The following is a 21,439-nucleotide window of genomic DNA, read 5'->3' on the forward strand; positions in this document are numbered from 1 at the left end:
GAGTCGTCAGGTGTTGGATCAAGGGGAGTGGTCCCTTCATCCGGAGGTGTTTCGTCTCCTGTGTGCCCGGTGGGGGACTCTGGAGGCGGATCTGTTTGCGTCTCGCCTCAACAAAAAAGGTTCATCGTTTTGTGGCCAGGTCTCTGGATTCTCTGGCCGGCGCCACAGAAGCTCTGGTGGCTCCTTGGAGTGAATATTGCCTGATCTATGCCTTTCCTCAGCTCGTTCTCCTGCCGAGATTTCTTTGCTAGGTGGGGATGGAAGGTGTTCCGGTCATTCTGGTGGCACTGGACTGGCCTTGGTGGTCCTGGTACGCAGAACTGGTAAAAATGGTTGTGGATCCTCCATGGCGTCTTCCTCTGTGGGAAGATCTGCTATCTCGAGGACAGATCTTCCATCCTGCTTTACAGTCACTGGCTTTAACGGCTTGGCTGTTGAAAGCAAGGTGTTGAAGGATAGAGGTCTCTCTGATTCGGTGATTCCTACCCTTTTTCAGGCCAGGAAGTCGACATCTAGAAAGATCTCTCATTCTACATGGAAATGGTACATTTCATGGTGTTAATCGCTGCAGCTGCACCCTCGCTTGTTCTCTATAGCTAAGGTTTTTGCCTTCTTGCAAAAAGGGTTTGAGCAGCGCTTGGCGTTGGGCACTATCAAGAGCCAGGTGTCTGCCTTGGCTATTTATTTCCAACATTCGTTGGCTGCTAATTGTTTGATTTGCTCTTTCATTGAGGGGGTGCATCATCTGGCTCCTCCGTGGAGATCCCCGTTGCCACCATGGGATCTTAATCTGGTTTCGTCTGTTCTTCAGAAGCCTCCTTTTGAGATTTTTAGGGAGAGTTCTCTGCTTTCTTTGTCACAGAAGGTTGCCTTCCTCTCTGAGTTGGCGGCGCTGTCCTGTCCTCCGACCTAATCTGACTTTTCTTCCTAAGGTGTTTTCAGATTTTCATCTGAATGAAGACATTGTGTTGCCTTCCTTATGTCCTCAGCCTAAACATCCCAAAGAAGTTGCCTTGCACTCTCTGGATGTGGTTTGGGCGATATGGGTTTATCCGATGGTTACTAAGTCCTTCAGGGAGTCAAACTCTCTCTTTGCCCTTCTGGATGGTCCTCGCAAAGGTTTGGCTGCGTCCGCTGCTACCATTTCGAGATGGATCAGGCAGAAGGTGATTCAGGCTTATTCAATCAAGGGTCAGATTCCTCCTTCCCTGTGAAGGTGCATTCTACTAGAGCGCTGAGTGCCTCTTGGGCTTTTCGCCAGCAGGCCGCTGTTGTACAAGTTTGTAAGGCAGCGACTTGGTTGTCTGTGCAACTTTACAAAATTTTACAAGGTGGATTTGTTGGCATCTTCGGGTGCCGCAAGGTTTTGCAGGTTACGGTTTCATAAGAGAATGTTTTTTTTGTCATTCTCTTAGGGGTTTTTTTTGCCTGGATGAGTTCCTGTTGTTTGGTTGAGCTCCATGGTACCCAGTTGGCTAGGTTTAGCCTCTTGGAGTTGATGTTGCTGTCTGGTTGCATTTTTCCCACCCCACATGCCTATACTGATTTGGGACATCCCACTCAGCTCATGGAGATAAGGCTGCGTCTGTCAATGGACGATAGAGAGAAAATACGATTTTTGTAAGATCTTGCCGTAAAATCGATTTCTTTGATGTCCATCAACAGACGAGGCACCCGCCCCTCTGTATGGGGATGGTTTATTTGTCTTCACTGCTTGCAACTAAACTGAAATGCTGGGCTGTGGCAGTGGGGGTTATGCCTGGAGGGACAGACACGTGGGTGTATACATGTTAAAAGTTTTGTACTACCATACTGCCTAGACTACTCCTACAGGTGGCAGCATAATCCACTTAGCTCATGGAGATGAGGCTGCATCTGTCGATGGACATCAGAGAAATAGATTTTACGGTAACCTCTTACAAAAAAACGTTTTGGGTTTTTTTTATTAATCCTATGTAATATTCTAATTTTCTGAGATACTGAATTTTGGGATTTCACTAGCTGTAAGCCATCATCCTCATCAAAATTTAAAAGAAAGAAATTCTTGAAATATATCACTCTGCGTAACACATCTATATAAAATATGAGTTTCACTTTTTGAATTGAAATACTGAAATAAATTAACTTTTTGATCATTTTCTAATTTTATAAGATGCACATGTATATTGTACATTCACATCAGTCCCTGCCCTTAAGCAGTGGCCAAAGCTTTCTTAGCCTTCTTCTTTTCTGGGTCAGGGGAGTGTACATGCTTGTGCTCTTCTGTGACCAAGAATCAGCCGACCCTGGGCTAAAAAACCTGCTGTTGGCTGACGTCACAGACCTGCTCCAGGCTGTGGAAGGATCCCTACAATAATGTCATGATCCACCTAGATGGCTGATCAGCAGCTGGCTCAGCCTAAGCAAGCTGCTGAAAGCCTAAGTCAGCCACTACCCCCCTCAGCCCGGCACTCCATTGTGCACTGGAGGGGCAAAGCAGAGAGAGAATGGTGACTGACAGTCACCGCTCTCTGCTCTGGGAAGACAGAGAACTGCGTGATCAGTGGTCATGTGATTGCTCAGTTCACAGGCTTAGAGCTAGTGAGAGACAGATGCAGCGTCACTGCAGCATGGATGTCGGTATTAATGTTTATTTTTGTTTCTAAAACCCAACACTTCCCCTTTAACAACATAGACTATTTAGACTTCTGAATATAGTAAACTGGCCACCAGAATTGCTGGGGCTCTGGTCTAGAAAGAGCCACCTGCCAGCTGCAAGCAGAAAATGTGAAACCTATGAATTCAACATTTCTTACATTTAATATATATATATTTTTTATTTCTGAATATACAAGGAAATAATTGTATGAATGAAGTAAACACCTTTTCTGTAAACTCTCACCAGGGACTGAAAATGAGGTGCAATGTTCTCTACAAATGCTTAATGTTTTTATGTGATATTTGTTTATGGCTTCACTTTTTAATGTAAAGTGTGCATACAATTCTGTATCGTCTTATTACTTGTGTTTGCCTTTTAGGCAGAGTTCCAGCTGTTGCAACAGAAATGTATGACAGCATCTCTTCAGAGGAAATTGGCGTTGCTGTATATTGTGAGCATTGAACAATTCATTTTATGGTGAGCTTGTTTCATTTACATCATTTTATACATAGTAATATTGGGTGGACGTACTTTTTAGATTGTTTTCTTTGTCTATTTCATTTGTGATTTACAAGAATGAAAAAATAATAAAATAAATTCTTAGTCCCACAAACCCCTCAAATTATTTTAAAATTTGTAAAATGTATTATAGATTTTACCAGGATCTATTTCTCACACTAAGAAGGGTCTCCTCCAGCTTTTCTTACTGTCCGCTTGTGCAGTTATGCTGCGCCATTGGAAATCCTCAGGATGCCCTGCAGTTTCAGAATAGCCTAAGGAATTATGTCATGAAAAATTGAATATTTATTGGCCCAGTTGTCTGAAAGAACTAAAACATATTTTGAAATTTGACGCCCATGGTTGTTTGTTTTTCAGGGGTTTTTACTGTTTCAAATTGTACTTCTAGTTTATACCTGGTCATTCTAGGTTGTGATGTCAATTGACTTGGACAAAGGTGCCTGGTCTCGTGTCCAGAATGTTGCAACTCTCGTGATTGTGCTTTTTGTGCTTTTCTTCTAGTCAGTGCAAATGATGTGCCTTACCACATCTTTTAAACGCTGGCAAGCGAGTAATACCAATATATTGGAAGTGGGTACATGTTCCTGGTTGCATGATATAGTTTATGAGATTATGTAGGCGAAGGAGTGGGTAGCGACCTGCAGAGGTACATTAGAGCATTTTCATACTACTTGAGCGGCCTGGCGGGAACATACTGCAGTTTCAGACTATGTTCCATCCAGCCTTGACGTTGCCCTCCTGAAATTGGCATACACTAACTTTGGATTACCCACCTGATCTCCGAGTAGTGATCTATCTATGCATATATGTTATCACTTTGTTATATGTTATCACTTTAATTCTTGTCTGTATAATGGTACATACTGGTGTGAGTGGTCTTGAGCAGGTATAAGAAGGCGTCCAATCATTCCCTACCACTTCATTGTTTATTACCTACGTTGCACTTGTGAGATATTAGGTGCTAGGGAAATAATACTCAATTTGTAGAAGACAATCTTATGCTGTATTTTTGGTGGCCCTTGGCACTCGATGAACTGTATCATGGACACCAGGGCAAACCCCTGTGTGGTGTTCCCATTCTATGGTCCACCAATTTATCTTACTGATCACTACTGTGGTCAATATGGCCTCCCTTTGCTGTTGGGTTGGCCTTTGACCAACATGGTTATTTGCAATATCGCTGACTCCTGGTTCCTATCCCAGGCCAGGCTATGCGACACTTTTGAGTTTGTATTATTCTTAAGTATTCTTTTTTATTTTCTGTTATTTTTTTATTTTATACTTCTCTCGTACACCATCAAGGTGATTTGTGATTTATATTATACATATATGCTTGGATTCATAGGAGTGGTGGACGACCCTGATAACCTTGATTTTGTTTATGTATGTTATACAGTGCATCTGGAAAGTATTCACAGCGCTTCACTTTTTCCCCATTTTATTATGTTCCAACTCTATTCCAAAATGGATTAAAGGATTTTTTTTCCCCTCCAAAATTCTACATACAATACCCCATAATGACAAAGTAAAAGAAGTTTGAAATGTTTTCAACTTTATTACAAAAAAACTAAAAAATCACATATATAGAAGTATTCACAGCCTTTGCCATGACACTCAAAATTGAGCTTGATTGCATCCTGTTTCCACTGCTCATCCTTGAGATGCTTCTACAACTTGATTGGAGTCCACCTGTAGTAAATTCAGTTGATTGGACATTATTTGGAAAGGCACACACCTGTCTATATAAAGTCCCACAGTTAACAGTGCATGTCAGATCACAAACCAGGCCACAAAGTCTAAAGGATTTTCTGTAGACCTCCAAGACACGATTTCAATGAGGCAGGGATCTGGGGAAGGGTACAGAATAATTTCTTCAGCATTAAAGGTCCCAATGAGCACAGTGGCCTCCATCATCTGTAAATGGAAGAAGTTTGGAATCACCAGGGCTTTTCCAAGAGCGGGCTGCCCACTCAAACTGAGTGATCAGGGGAGAAGGGCCTTAGTCAGGGAGGTGACCAAGAACCAGATGGTCACTCTGACAGAGTTTCAGCGTTTCTCTGTGGAGAGAGGAGAACCTTCCAGAAGAACAACCATCTCTGCAGCACTCCACCAATCAGGCATGTATGGTAGAGTGGTCAGACAAAAGCAAAAGGCACCTGAAGGACTCTCCGACCATGAGAAACAAAATTCTCTGGATTATATATATATATAAAAAAAAAAAAGTGAGTCCATCCAAAGGTGATGTTTTAATTTGAGCCTTGTGGGTTGAGTCAGTACGTGTCTTTCTATAACGTGTGTGTGTGTCGGATACTCCAACAGTTAGAGTTCCTTGCCATTATTCCCAACTCTCTTCCTGCCAACTTGGGAACTTTGGTGTTCCCACCCATCTTTGCACATTACATCACCTCCTGTTGATTTCTCCATAGAATGGAATAAATTAAAAATTCACATTGACATACCTGTATATCAGTAAGTTGTAGAAATGAAAAGTGACTGTTCTAATTGTGATATAGAGCTAACATATTCTACAGTGCTGCAAAAAAGCTTAGAACTAGGTCACATGGCCATTTGGTATCATGGTTCACCCCTGTAATTATCAATTGTTATCACGTGTGGATGTAATGTGATCAATTAGTGTTAGACAAGCTTTATATGGACCTTTTATGGTCCATGCAAATCTTTATAAATAAATACATGTCACTATATACAGAAACCGCATAAAATAGTTTAAACATAAAAAAATTCTACCTTTTCTGAGTAAAAAGCAATCTCTGAGCTCCAGGCAAGTTCCTTTGCTTAGGCTAAGAGGTGCAAACTCGAAGAATAATGTCATCAGTGTCCTTCAGGTAGGAGGAAGCATTTCCTCAGTCCCCTCTTCTCCAGTGATCCAACTGCAACTTTGTAACTTTGTAATAAGGCACAAGGTGAGATAATAATGCAGGGGCTGATCTGTGTCATACATTTGTGAAAGCAGCCAGAAACTGAAGGGGCACCAGGATTCACATGATAGTGTCATTTCTGAGCGAGCATCTCAGTCCAGGAGTTGGATGATGCGTAAACAAAGAATCACCCTTTCCTTCTGGAGAAAAAAAACGAATTAGAGTAGTATCAGCAAGAGTGTTGTGAACCTTCGGAGAGGTAAATAATACATGTAAATGATAGACATGGTGCACTAAACATGAAAAAGTATATCTAACCACTGTAACCATTGCCTCCAGAGTAATAGAAATGCAATATTAAAAGCTGCTAAGATGCCTCCCATTACTTCTGTATGAGCTGAAAAGCATCTAAGAAGCCCACAATTGTCAGGAAGCATCCATAGGCTTCAAATCAAAGCTCCAGGACATGCCAATCACAATTCTCAAACATGAATGTGTACTCATACATAAACTTATATTTGCAAGATTATGTAAAGCACTTGGGAAGTGTTTGCAGTTCTCCATAGATACCAGCTATTAACGCCTGCACAGTTTTACACACATCTTTGGCCGGAAAGGTAATGCAGCAAAAATAAATACTTTCAAGTAAATTGTTATAATTTTTATCAAGAAATGACTATTTTACTACCTCTAAACTGTTGGTACATCTTTTTTTAAAAAAGCATAAAAAAAAAGGAAAATCATCAACCCACCACCACCACCACCACCACTACCACCACCACTACCACCACCACGACCACTACCACCACTACCACCACCACTCTAGCATCTGTACCATCAGTGGTTAAATCATTTTGTACCTCTGATCACTCTAATAGTGTATTTCCTAGGGGTGCACCGACCTGACTTTTTCAGTCCCGATACCTATGCCTGGGCTTTACCCGATACCGAACCGGTACTATTGTTGAATTAATAATAAACTGTATACCTTCCACCTTATACCTTCCTTGAAGAGACTAAAGGCACCAGACTTTACTAACTAAACATAACTAAGACAAAATAACAGATGTATGTAATGTACTGAATTCTTATTTATTTAAAAAAACAATTGTGCATTCAAATCAAAAATAGAATGTAATCAAGCTTCTTTAAATAAATGTTAAATAAATAAAATGTAGCAGTAGAACTCTTTGGCTTGCTCCCTGTTGATTCTAGCATTCGACACACACGTGAAGCTGATGAATGACAGGTTCTGCTGCGACAAAAACAAAAACCTGAATCGGCCCATGGATCTGTTAATTTTTCAGATCCCAGATCCAGCTATTTTGTCAGTATCGAGGCCGATATCCAATCCTAATATCGGATCGGTGCACCCATAGTATTTCCACACTGCACCATGCCTAAAGGGCAATACACACTATAAGATTTTCTGAAGACTTTTACCTTCAGATTTACCTTTTCTATGTAGTGCAAGGGCCTGCCAGATTGCATACAACTTGAAAGTGTTTAGGTTTGACCTCATATTATATGGTTTTGGTAAATCTAAAGGAAAAAGTCTTCAGAAAATCTTATAGTGTGTATGGCCCATACGAATGGTACAGGTTTTCCTCTGTACTCTGTTTCTATATGCACTTGACCTCCGGAAGATTTACCCACTTTCATGACCAGGACATTTTTGCTATATGGCACTGCTGCGTAACTTTAACTGACAATTGCGCTGTCATGCAACACTGTATATAATTTAAATTTGTATAATTTTGTTCCCACAAATAAACATTTCTTTTATAATGGTATTTGTTCACAACTGGTTTTTTTTAGTTTTTTGCGCTATAAAAAAAAACAACAATTTTGAAAAAATATATATTTTCTACTTTCTGCTATAAATCTATATCCAATAAAAAATGTAAACAAATAAATAAAATGACTTCAAAAAAATAAGGCCAATATGTATTATTCTACATATTTTTGGTAAAAAAAAAATCTCAATAAGTGTATATTGATTGGTTTGTGCAAAATTTATAGTGTCTACCAACTATCAGATATATAATGGAATTTTTATTTTTTTTATACTAGTAATGGCGGTGATCAGAGACTTATAGCGGGACTGTGATATTGCTGTGGACATTCTTAAATTAACTCAAAAAAAGAGTTCTGGCGCTACTCCAACAGGTAGTCTCCTGAAAATTTCATGCAAATATGTAGAACACAAATATCCATAAAAACACTGTTCGCCCAATCCTAAGTTTTGGATAACTTGTAAATGTGATGAAGAGAAATTAAAGGATGGCGCTCAAGTGTGTCAATAGCTGATAATTACCCCAAAGGAGACATAGATAATGATCCAATAAAAGTTTATTCCATGAATCCAAAGATAAAAAGCAATATGTGTTAAAAATAAGTGATTCCTCCTACCAGTCCATGAAGCCTCTGTATATCACTGCTGCCTCAGCACGACTCCCTGATGTGAATCCCAGGGGAAGGAGAAAGCTGGCAGATGGAAATGGATATGGCATAGATCAGTGAGAAAGAGGAGCGGGTCCCAGCGGAGGTAGGGGCTCACACGGTCCGGTGTGCGGCCGCTTCTTGGACCGGAGCCCACGCTGTGCTACACTGATGCCCGCTGTGAGCGCCGAGGGATCGCACACTGATGACGTCACCGCTGTCAGCCGAGTGTGTGTCCGTGGCCGGCGGGGGAATCACCTGAAGGACGGGGAGCTTGGAGGAAGATGTTCGCTCGCTTCTACAGAGCCTCCCGATTGCCACAACGACATGTTTCGCTACATTGGTAGCTTTGTCAATGTTTAAATTAACTGACACTTTTTGGGGACCAGTGACCAGCTTTGTCAATGTTTAAATTAACTGACACTTTTTGGGGACCAGTGATCAGTGCTTAAAGTATCCACTGTCACTGTACTAATGACACTGGCTGGGAAGGGGATAAACAGCTAGGGCAATCAAATGGTTAAATAAATGTGTGACTGATCACAGCAGAAGTGGCGAGCCCCCTACCTGAAAGAGCAGAATCACGTGTGTGTGTGTGTGTGTGTGTGTGTGTGTGTATATATATATATATATATATATATATATATATATATATATATATATATAGTGATTCTGTGCAAAGCGGCCGCCCTGTAGCAGTAAAGCAGTAAAGCTACAATGGGCCTGTCGCCAGGGGGATATACAACCCTATCCACAGACAGGCCACACAATAAAAACATTCTGTTAATATGATTAGAGATTTGAAATTATGTACGTGCTTCATGTGTAGGGCTGGTATTGCTGTGATTTATTTTATTTTTTGTAGATGCAATACTATTAGAAACATCTAATTATTAGACAGAGGGTACTAATAATTTTGGCACTAACGGGTACAAATGCACTTTTATTTTGCAGCCAAAAAAAAAAGGCAAAATAAGTATTTTCACAATATTGGTTGGGAAATTTCGAAAAGGTCAGTGTACTACTATCTTTGTTTAGGCAGTAACCTATAAACAGGGTAAACAGGTTCTTCCCTTATACTTTCTATATATACAGAGTCCAAAAGTTTCAAAATTTAAAAAATATTTCAAAACAATGTTTCTAAGAATAATGAATGCAAAAGGAAATGTAAGTGGTGAAGAAATTACTTTTATTAGGCTGCTGCTGTGCACAGGCTTTCACTATTTAGCAGCTGTCTATATAAACTTGACACACCTTGTGCCAGGACGGCATGGACTTTGTACTCAAACTATAATATTAAGCAAAAGGTAATAAAATGTACTGTTTTTTTTTTTTTTTTTTCATTGTAACGCATAGTATACAGTGGAGAAAATTTATTATTTGATCCTCCTGCAGATTTTGTAAGTTTACCACTTACAAAGAAATGAAGGTTCTATAATTATCATAAGTGTATTTTAAATGATAGAGACAGAATATCAACCAAAAATCCAGAGAAACACATGATACAAATATATAAATTGAGTTGCAGTTCAGAGAGTAAAATAAGTAATTGATTCCAAGCAAAACATGACTTCATACTTGGTGGGTAAACCCTTGTTGGCAAGCACAGAGGCAAGATGTTTCTTGTAGTTGGTTACCAGGTTTGCACAAATCTCAGGAGGGATTTTGGTCCACTCTTCTGTACAGATATTTTCTAAATCCTTAAGGTTTCTTGGCTGTTGCATGGCAACGCAAAGTTTCAGCTCCTTCCATTTTCTTTAGGATTCAGGTCTGGAGACTGGCAAGCCACTCTATGACCTTAATGTGCTTCTTCTTGAGCCACTCCTTTGTTGCCTTGGTGGTACGTTTTGGGTCATTGTCATGCTGGAAGACCCATCCTTGACCTCTCTTCAGTGTTTTTGCTGAGGGAAGAAGGTTCTCATCCAAGATTTTACAATACATGGCCCTGTCCATTGCCCCCCCCCCCCCCCCCCCAATGCGGCAAGGTCAGCCTGTACCTTTAGCAGAGAAACAGCCCAAAGCATAATGTTTCCACCTTCGTGCTTGACTGTAGGGACGGTATTCTTGGAGTCATAGTCAAAAATTTTCTTCCTCCAAACACGGCAAGTCGAGTTAATGAAGAGCTGAATTTTGGTCACATCTGACCACAGCACTTTTGCCCAATCACTCTTTGAATCTTTAAGATGTTCATTGGCAAACTTCAGACGGGCCCGTACATGTGCTTTCTTGAGCAGGGGTACCTTGCAGGAGCTGGAAGATTTCAATCCTTCACAGCATAGTGTGTTACCAATGGTTTTTTCGCTGACTGTGGTCCCAACTGCCTTGAGATCATTCACAAGCTCCTCCTGTGTAGTTCTGGGCTGATCCCTCATTTTTTCTGATGATCATCCTTACCCCATGAGGCAAAATCTTGCATGGAGCTCTAGACCGAGAGCGATTTGTTGGTAATTTTGTATTTCTTCCATTAGCGAATAATCGCTCCAACAGTTGTCTCCTTCTCACCCAGCTTTTTGCTGATGGTCTTGTAGCCCATTCCAGCCTTCTGCAGGTCTACAATCTTGTCCCTGACATCCTTTGACAGCTCTTTGGTCTTACCCATGATGGTGAGGTTTGAATAGAAGAAAGAGATTCTGTGGACAGATGTCTATTATACACATAACGAGTACTCGTTAGGAGCACCTTTTTAAATTGACAGGACTAAACTGTGTACCACATGAGCACATACTGTAGCCAGTCTGCGGGAGACAGAATTATTCTTGGTTGGTAGGGGATCAAATACTTATTTTACTTACAGAACTACAACTCTCTTTATAACATTAGTATCATATGTTTTTTGGTTGATATGTCTGGAGGAAGAAAAATGACTATGACCCTAAGAACCCCCTCCCTACAGTCAAGCAGGTGGAAACATTATGCTTTGGGACGGTTTTTCTGCTAAAGGTACAGGCTGACTTTGCTGCATTGAGGGGCTAATGGACGGGGCCATGTATTGTAAAATCTTGGATGAGAACCTTCTTCCATCAGCTAGAACACTGAAGGTGGGTCATGGATGGGTCTTCCAGCATGACAATGACCCAAAACATACCGCCAAGGCAACAAAGGAGTGGCTTAATCGTATAGAAAATTTTTGGAGGGAGTTGAAACTTTGCGTTGCCAAGCGACAGCCAAAAAACCTTAAGGATTTAGAGAAGATCTGTAAAGAAGAGTGGACCAAAATCCCTCCTGAGATGTGTGCAAACCTGTTAACCAACTACAAAAAAACTTCTTGCCTCTGTGCTTGCCATCAAGCGTTTCTCCACCAAGTACTAAGTCATGTTTTGATTGGGATCAAATACTTATTTTACTCACTGAACTGCAACTCAATTTATAATAGGGATCAACCGATTATCGGCAAAGCCGATATATATCCAGGGCCGATATGCACTTTCCCCGATATATCGGAATCGGCCGATATTACCGAGATTTCGGAAAGTCAACGGGAGACCCGGGCAACCAGCCTGCACGGCCGTCGAAGACCCGATCAAAGTCGCATTCGGCTCTGATCGGGTCTCCATGCAGAAACCTGGAAGTGATGTCATGATATCACTTCCAGGTACTGGCGCCAGATTAAAAAAAATGACAGCATTCAAAACAGCCAAACTTGGCGTTTTGAATGCTTTTAAGTGCATATGAGGGGTTTGTAGTCTTTTAGACCCCCAGATCTCTTCACAATAGTAAATAAAATAAAAAAAATATATATATTTTTTTAAATGTATGAAAATATTGGCCCATATCGGCCAATACCGATATGCAATGGTCAAAGTATTGGTATCTAGGACGAAAACCAATATTGGTCGATCACTAACTTATAACATTTGTTTCATGTGTTTTTTTTTTCTGGATTTTGTGTCGATATTCTGTCTTTATTTTTTAAATTATAGCTATGATAACAATTATAGACCCTTCATTTTTTTTTTTTTTTCATTTTTTTTTAAGGAATAATGTCAGACAGAACAAGAAGTGTGCTGACAAGCAAAACTCAAAAGCCGCATCCATGCAAACAGAAGCAGACAAAATGTTCTCTATTCACCTCAAAACAGTGAACCTTATTCATGTAAGGATGTAAGGCAATTAACAGAGCCACACAAAGTATGAAAAATAGAACAGTTCAGTGTTCTTTTCTATTTGTGTAACATTTGCTGCTAAGATGTATTCCAGGGTAAACCAATATTGTGGGCCCAGCTTTTGAATTGTCTGTCGCTCTTCCTCAACTGTTCCAAGAAGAGCAGCAGTTTTAGATTGTTGTTATAGGCCAGCATAAGAAATTGGTAGGAATTAATAATCTTTCATGATCATGTAATAATTTTAAAGGGGTGGTGGTACAAAGGTGTAACAACTACAGGTCTTTGGAGTCTAGGTGAGGTATTGGCTTCATCACCAATTGTAATCATGTTCCTATGGAAGGGGAGACTCTGAAAAGTTACTCTTAGGACTGGGAACTTCCAGGGCAGTCATGGCTCCCCTAATTATGTGAAGAAGCATGTATTATTTTATTACGGAATTCCTTCACAAATGGACCTTTTTTACATTGAGCCGAAACCGGAAGTGACGTCATGACGTTGCTTTGGTCCTCCTTGGCCATAGAGATGAGCAGAGGTCATCTTTCCTTCACACAGCCGCGCCGCTGTGTTACCGAGTTACCGATTAGCCGAGTTACCGATTAGCCAGGTAAGCCCGGGAACCACCACCACTTCTATAAGTGATCCGCTACACAGCGCCTGAGGAAAAAAAAAATACCAGGGTTATGGCATCTAGCTGCCATAGCGCATTTCCACAGTTATGCAATTGGCAAGTGGTTAGGGAGAGTCACCCTCTCTTATTGTCCTGTTTACCATTATTATTGAAAGTGAAAGTAAAAGAAAATCACTAATTTTGTATTATCCCCTGAAAGATAATGGAAGGTGACCTGGTGACCTGGTGACCTGGGGGGCCCCAAGGAATTCCCTTGATTTGCAGAGAATTCCTTACACTTCCTGTTTGACGATAGGACAGGAAATGAAGGTAGATCTCCCCAATGGGACACAGATGGCAAAAAAAAATCTGGGGTTATAACCCTCCCTTGCTGTAGCCAAATTTGAAAAGAAAATACCATAGTTCTACTTTAATGGATCACAACCTTTAAAAAGGACCCTTGAGCATTGGGCAAGACCCTTGAGCTTTAAAACTTCATTAAAAAATGTCTGAAGTCCTCCACATCAGTTGTAATGGTCTCCTAGAGGCATCTAAGATGGTACCTTGCATGGCAATATTGTCTGTCCATATGTATGGGGCTTTGCAGGTACCAGTCATTGGAAGATACATTTGAAAAAAAAAGCCTTACTTATTTGCCGTTTGAATCAAGACATCTCTTTGATCATACACTTAACCATGACATGCCCAAAGCTTCTGCTTCTTGCTCTGTGCATCTACTTCAATGTAGGAGATTTGAAGATGAGACACAACAATCACAATCTCCATCATGTATTCCTGCTCTATTTTCACTTTTATAAAACGTTTTATACAAAACTTACTCCCACTAAAATTGGTAGGCATTTCTTTGCTGCCTCTATTGGGTCTGAAAAATGCCTCCTGCTTATAGTGTGGTTGCTCATCCCAATACCCCCACCCTTCCCTGCTGCTTCCACTCTTCTCAAGACCTCACAACCTGTTCTTTCTCACTGATATGGGTTTCTACACCCTATAGTTATCACAAATTGTTTTTTTTTTTTTTTTCCTCTCACCCTGGCACTTCTGTTTCCTGTAGCTGTAGTAATGGTTTTTATAAAATAACAAACATACCTATACTTACCTGCTCTCTGTAATCGTTTGGCACAGAGCAGCCCCAATCCTCTTCTTCTGGGATGCCCTGCCGGCGCTCCTGAGCCCTCCTCTTCATCGAGTGCTCCCACAGAAAGCTGAATTTCACGGCATTAACTCCATGCGTGCACAGAGAGCGGGACTCTGCCCTGCCCCCTGCTCCCATGTCAATGGATTTAATTGACAGCAGTGGGAGCCAATGGCTCCTGCTGCTATCAATCTGTCCAATGAGGAGAGCGACAGCAGCTGGAGCCACTGTGCTCGTGCACAGCAGTGGATAGGATCAGGCTCAGGTAAGAAAAAGGGGGGCTCTGGAGGGAGTTGCAGCACAAAAGGTTTTTCACCTTAATGCATTGAATGCATTAAGGTGAAAAACCTTGAGGCTTTACAACCACTAATTTTTTTTATTGAAGTTTTATATGATACATTACGCATAAGAACATTGTAGTGTCTCAAGATAAGAAGGCAGGCACGTCACAGGTAAACGAGAAGCATTGTACATTCCTTTTCTATTCATCTTTTAATAAAATAAGATTGAACAAAAAGCAATCCAGCAAATGCAGAGGTAATTTTTCTATTCTCTCAGGTTATATTTCAATATTTAAACATTGGATGATAAACTTTACAATGAATCTGATAATTAGTATAGAGCAGTGATGGCGAACCTTGGCACCCCAGATGTTTTGGAACTACATTTCCCATGATGCTCAACTACACTGCAGAGTGCATGAGCATCATGGGAAATGGTAGTTCCAAAACATCTGGGGTGCCAAGGTTCACCATCACTGGTATAGAGTGTGGCGCTAAATCCCCCAATAATTCACCAATAAATATGAAATATCAGGACGTTTATGAAAATAAAGAACCAAAGATTTAAAAAAATGCCTAATATGTGATAAATGTATAGAATTTAATCCAGTAAAAATAATCAACTAGGATAATAAAGAATATTTATAAATAATAATATCAATAGCATATTCAAAAATATCTTCAATCAAAGTGCTAAATATATAGATAATCAAATTATAGTAACCGTGTTTATAATACACAGTCAAATGCCCTACTGGGCAGTGATCCCAATCACCAGCACTGTAAATTAATGTTAAAACATACATAAAGTTCATTAGCACATAATGTCCCAGAAAATCCAGTGTCTATATTAGTGTACCAGCAATTTCTTGCATATGTGACTCCTCTCCAGAGTATTCCATGCTCACACCACTGTGCTATAAAGCAGCTTACCTGAAAAGTGGACCCATATTCTCATATAGGTCACACTGCGCTTTATACAATCAGTAAACCGTCTTCATCCACAAAATAGTGATGTTGTGCTCAATCTCCTCTTCTCAGTTCGCAGTCATATGCAATATTAGAAAACCATGTAGTGTAGTGCTTTTAAAAGCATTTTTTTTTTTTAAATAGCAAAAATTCACATTTAAAACACACTCATAAGAGAGTGTAACAGGAAACGGAAATCTCCAAAGCAAGTCACTCTCTTCCAATCTTCCGTCCTTGTCTGCAACCGGAATTTACGTCACTCTGCTCCTCCCGACGCGTTGCGTCACAAGACACTTGACTTCCACAGGGCTGCTCCGGCGCAGTTTCTCTATGTTACAAATACTGTAAAGTAAATATAGCAAAGCAAGCGTAATTGATCGCAGAACCTTCCTAGTTTGCATTTTGTAAATTTAATACAGCTCTGTATTCAATAATACATCATTAGATGCATTGTTTTAAAGGCAAGCAGTGCAAGTAGTTGCGTTTGACTTGATATTAGCATCTTGCAGTCTCTGTACAGCAGAGTTTATAGACGGACCTTGTCTTAATACAAAACATGCTCATAGGCAAAGAAAACAGATTGATTAAGGCTAGGTTCACACCTGTGTGGCCGTGCAGGCCACGGTTTGCACAGTCACAACAGCCCATTCATTTGGATGGGCTTCCATGCTCCGCAACACGCAGGAAAGAAGTCCCTGCACTATTTTGAAATCACAGCGCGCACTGGAACCGTAGAATAGGATTAATGTCACCGGCCCGCGGATCCCGTGTTTCCCTGTGTGGGTGGTTGCAGCTGCGGGAATTTGTGTGGATCCCACAGTGACACCACCTACACAGGTGGGAACCTAGCCTAAAACAAAATAATCACTGTGCTGTTAATTTTTTTTTTACTTTCTATAAAAATGCTGGGTGGGTCTGTGACAGCATGGGCTCAGAGGAACTGGACTGAAAGAGGATGCTGGCGGTCACTCAGCCTGAAAGACTGAAGACTTATAGAAGAAAAGAAGTGCTGCATGGACCACTCCAGACTGAGGGTAAGAATTACAGCTAAAGCTGCTTTTTATTTTATCTTTTAATAGAATCTTCTTTTTTTGACTAAACGTCTGTTTTTTTATTTTTTTGTGCTACCCACACATAACAGCCTTGTAAGAATAGAAAAATTAATTGCTATTCTCTGGTTACTTGGTTAGTTGTATAAATTTCGAGATTTGTGACATTATGCAAAGTGTATATCATGTTACTCAGCCCTGTGTCCTCCATACTGGATGTGATCAGTAGTTGTATGGAATAAAAAACAGGTACAATGTGTCATCACTAAGACTTGGCATCGGCTCTTAGTGCACTAAAATAACAAGCTGTTTGTTCCCTGGGGAAACTCTGCTATGAGCTAACATTGCTTTCATAGGCTGTACCCTTTTAGATTAAGAGGAATTAGTGAAAGTTGGCCAGAGGCCATAGATTTCAGGATATTTTGAAAGATCCTGGTATCTGGTTAATAGCGTGCTAGTGACTGTGCCATTTGAACACCTTCCATTCACCTGCTGGAGGGTGGAGATCTAGTATCTGTTTATAAATTGCTTATACATCCAAAATGTTATACAAATGCAGATAGATAAAGGCTCCAAAGTCAATAGTGGAAGTCAGCTAAGGATTCAGCCTGGACTAAACGAAAGAAAAGTTTTAGAACCTGATATGAAATCAAAGTAAATATACTTGTCAATGTATATTTGACCTAGTGATCATCTCAAAAGGGTAGATTTAGACGTGCATTGAAATCTTCCTTTCCTCTGAAGCCCGATCGGATCGCATTTCAGAGACTACTGGCAAGTGATGAGGATGCACTGTGATGCCTCTTTTAACCCCATTTTTACTGACATATGTGTCACAACTGCATGCATTACACGCGGCTGTGTGGCATTTGTGGCCCTACTCCATTTACCCCACCAGTTGCTACATGTCAGGGAAAACCTAGGCGCAAAGCAACGTGACTACAGCATATAAACACCCCTATCCGCTGCCTATTGTAGCTTAAGAGGGGGCAGTTGGTGAGCGGCAAAAATGCCACACAGCCACACATTTTTGGCGCCCGCCCCCCAACCATACATCTAAATGAAGCTTTTGTGCTGATTGCTTGAGATGTTCATTATTTTTATCAGTTGCAAAATATTTTACTGTGAGAGATAATTTTGATGTGATGAAATTACAAGGAGGACTAATTAAGCCTGTGCAATGGTGGTTCCTCATTTAAAATTTGTATCATTCTTTTTTAATGGGGTTTTCCAGAACAATAAATATCTCTTGCTTATTTGTAGGACATCTGTGTAATAATACAGATGTAAAACTTTATATATACCAATATTTTTGCACTGCGTTTTACAATCACCCAATCACCATAAATGTAAAAGTGCTCACTGTTATACTGAGCCTCAATAAAGGTTACAATCACTACTTGTGCCAAATTCAATCAATCGTCCTTAAAAATTATGTGTAAAACAGTGTCCTTAAATTTGTTACTCTATTGTATGGCGCTTTTTTTGGGGGTGACATCTCTTTTTCTAGTCATCCCATCCCCTTTTTTGAGTATGCTGTTTTGCCATTTGAGTACCGTTCACTTGTGAGCGAGTGGGTAAACTTTTTCATATCCATTTATCTTATTTTTTATTGGTTATACCTTTCCCTTTTTTTGTTTTGTCCTTAAATTCATCCATGATATATCTTATCTGAAATTCCACCAGAGAGTCCCTCCAGCATGTTACACACAGCCCCTTACCGTAACAAAAGCCTTCAAATTCTAGGTGGTCTATCAAGGCTCGGAGGTGCATGGACCTTGTAATGGATCATCCACCATAATCAAACCTGAGGCTCATCCACTGGAGATTCCACTGTATATCCCCTTTACTCCAAAATTGACAACCCAGCAAAGAAAACAAATGACAGCCTCCAATAGTGTAAAACCACTATATTTCTGGAAAAAGCTGTGAATCTACTTACAACATATCCATTACACTATTGGAGGCCATCATTTGTTTCCTTTGCTAGGCTGTCAATTTTGGAACAAATTTTGGAGGGAAGGAGATATACAGTGGAGTCTCATGTTTCCCTATGGTGGATGATCCACTCATATGCACACATACTAAGGTCAATTTATTAACCCCCAGCATGTCTTTGGAGTGTGAGAAGAAAACATAGTACCTGGAGAAAACCCATGCATACATGCAAATAGTGTCCTGGCCAGGATTTGAAATGAGGACTCTAGTGCAAATAGGTATGAGATTGGGCCTCAAGGTGGTTAGAGGCCTGTTGCTCTAGTAGTTTTAGAAGCGTTCAGTGTTTCCACATACCTGTGATTAGTTTCAGAAGCGTTCAGTGTTTCCACATACCTGTGATGCAGGCATGATTTCAAAAGTGATATTGTCATGGAGGGCTTGGAGGAAGCGTTGCAGCAAAGGGAAAGCAAAGAAGAAAAAGATAGGAGAGTTACACATATTCAGTCTGACAGTGCAGCAGAGTGTACAAAGGAGGAGATGAGGGTTCCCCAGTATACATGGGTCACCTCTCTTCAAGAACAGGAAGGATATGTTTAGACCCTACTAGAACCCATTTGGCGATATGATTAAAATCATCTGAAATCATGAACATGATCCATGTACACCAAGCCTGCTAGGAAGTCTTGTATCTGTCCTTAATGTGTGCCGTTAGACTTTCCATCCTTGTTAGGACAGCAGGACAGAGATGAGGGCCACTTCTGAGATTGTCCCGGGTGTGCCAAGGTTCTAGGGGACATCGCTGGATCGAGAGGGGGCTCAGGTAAGTATGGGGGGGAGAGGGGGTTGTGCACACAAAAGGTTTTTTACTTACGATAAAAAACCTTGTGCCTTTACAACCACTTTAAGATCAGTGACAGTATTGTTACAGTTGGCACTGCCAGGCATTACTTAGAAAGGTTGATGGGGACCCCCCTAAAATTTTGCTGTGTGGTACCATGATCTGTAGTTACATCTTGGTCAAGTTATTTTAGTCTTTAGCATTTGCCAAGAAAAATGTGTTTTGAGTGGATTTACCATTTCATAATGAAAAAGAAGCCATACTTTTAATTAATGTCTTCAAATTGTTTTGTAAGCTAAATGATATAATTGGCTCGTTGGAGGAAGTGGTTCTGATCTTTTAGCCAAATTGCATATTACATTTTAATTACCTGTACTTTAGTTTTTATTAAAGTTTAATGTCCTATACATAATGTGATTCTATACAAATAAAATATATGTTGCATAATTTATGGAAACACAGAGAATGATTTTAAATTGCTGTTGAAATTCATATGGAAGTCTGTTGTGTATATTGACCAATCATAAGTGTTTTCTAGTTTATTTTCTAATTCAAAATGTATTCACTTATTTTGCATGTCCAGAGATACCAACAACATTGCACATATAAACTTTGAGCCCTTCCTTTCCTGTGCTTTTTGCTGCCATCACAGGCCCAGGCCAAAGCAAACGTTGCTATGCTACATTCAGCCTGTCTGTGTCTACACTGAAGCTGCTGCCAAGGAGTAAAAAGAAAGGGGTGTGTTGGGCGCTTGTGCCGACAAGTGGGACCCGCACTGGGGTGGGATGGAGAGAACAAAATCCGGATGGTGCAAAGTTCCAATGTTGACTTCCGAGGGCAGCGCTGTAGGCAGGCAGAAGCCAAAATCCCGCTGGCACATGAAACAAAGGAGGACAGGCGCCACTCAGTAAGACAATCAGAGTTTATTGCACAGAGATCATAGCACACTTACATTAGGGCAAGGTGAAGGCTTCTCCTGATAGCTCCTCTACCCCTATAGTGGCATGGCGCTTCCTCCTCTCGGCCGAACCAGCAGCCGGGAGATGACGGTACCTCGATGGAGTCCAATGGCGGAGCAGGATCAAGTCAAAGATGGCGATAAGCCGCTTGTCAACTGGTGATGACGTAACGCGTTTCAGAGCATGAGCATGCGCACAACGCTCCTTCCTCAGACGGAACGCGTTACGTCATCACCAGTTGACAAGCGGCTTATCGCCATCTTTGACTTGATCCTGCTCCACCATTAGACTCCATCGAGGTAGCGTCATCTCCCGGCTGCTTGTTCGGCCGAGAGGAGGAAGCGACATGCCACTATAGGGGTAGAGGAGCTATCAGGAGAAGCCTTCACCTTGCCCTAATGTAAGTGTGCTATGATCTCTGTGCAATAAACTCTGATTGTCTTACTGAGTGGCGCCTGTCCTGCTTTGTTTCAAGGAGTAAAAAGAAGGAAGGCATCCACTTCAGATATCTATATCAATTTCTTTACTGCCAGGAGCCTTACATAATGTCTGTGCTGTACTGCGCCATAAAATCACAGGAGATCACACAATAATAGTGTAGGGTGAATTTGTTTCTGGACCAAAGAAGGTATGAGGGTTCCCTCTAGATGTGCATTCTTCTTTCTTCAATTAGCTGCTGAAATGACATGTAACCAGAGGATAGAAAATGTTCAGCTATCAATAGGCATGGGTGCCTGATGCTAGCAGCTTTTAGTCTCCGCTTCATTACATTAGTGCAATGCAACATACAGTAGAAATCTTCCAGTGAAGACTTCTAGTCGAATGTTGTGGTAATTCCTGCCTTGTCTGGTGATTGGTTATTTTTAAAATAAATAAAGATATAGTATACAGTATATAGCCGAGTGATAAGAAATCCAGTCATACCAGGTAAAGACCCATAAATTAAGGGACACATCAGGACAATATCCAGAAAACAAATAAGGCTGTACACCCAGGAATCATAAAAATGACACAATAGTGTGCTGGTACGTCTTACTCATGACCACATCTTTATCACCGTCTTT

The 21,439-nt window shown here is 40.7% G+C and overlaps 1 protein-coding gene across 1 annotated transcript in view; it reads left to right on the forward strand.

Moving 5' to 3' along the window:
- The first annotated feature begins 3,017 nt into the window (after positions 1–3,017).
- The window catches only part of MIPOL1 (mirror-image polydactyly 1), a 590,346-nt gene continuing 571,924 nt past the window's right edge, over positions 3,018–21,439 (forward strand). The window contains exon 1 of the mRNA XM_082275213.1: positions 3,018–3,115. The gene's annotated coding sequence lies outside the window, so the exon portion shown is untranslated. The remainder of the gene's footprint in view (positions 3,116–21,439) is intronic.

Source organism: Pelophylax lessonae, assembly GCF_965119305.1.
Source record: "Pelophylax lessonae genome assembly, chromosome: 13".
Classification (NCBI taxonomy): domain Eukaryota; kingdom Metazoa; phylum Chordata; class Amphibia; order Anura; family Ranidae; genus Pelophylax; species Pelophylax lessonae.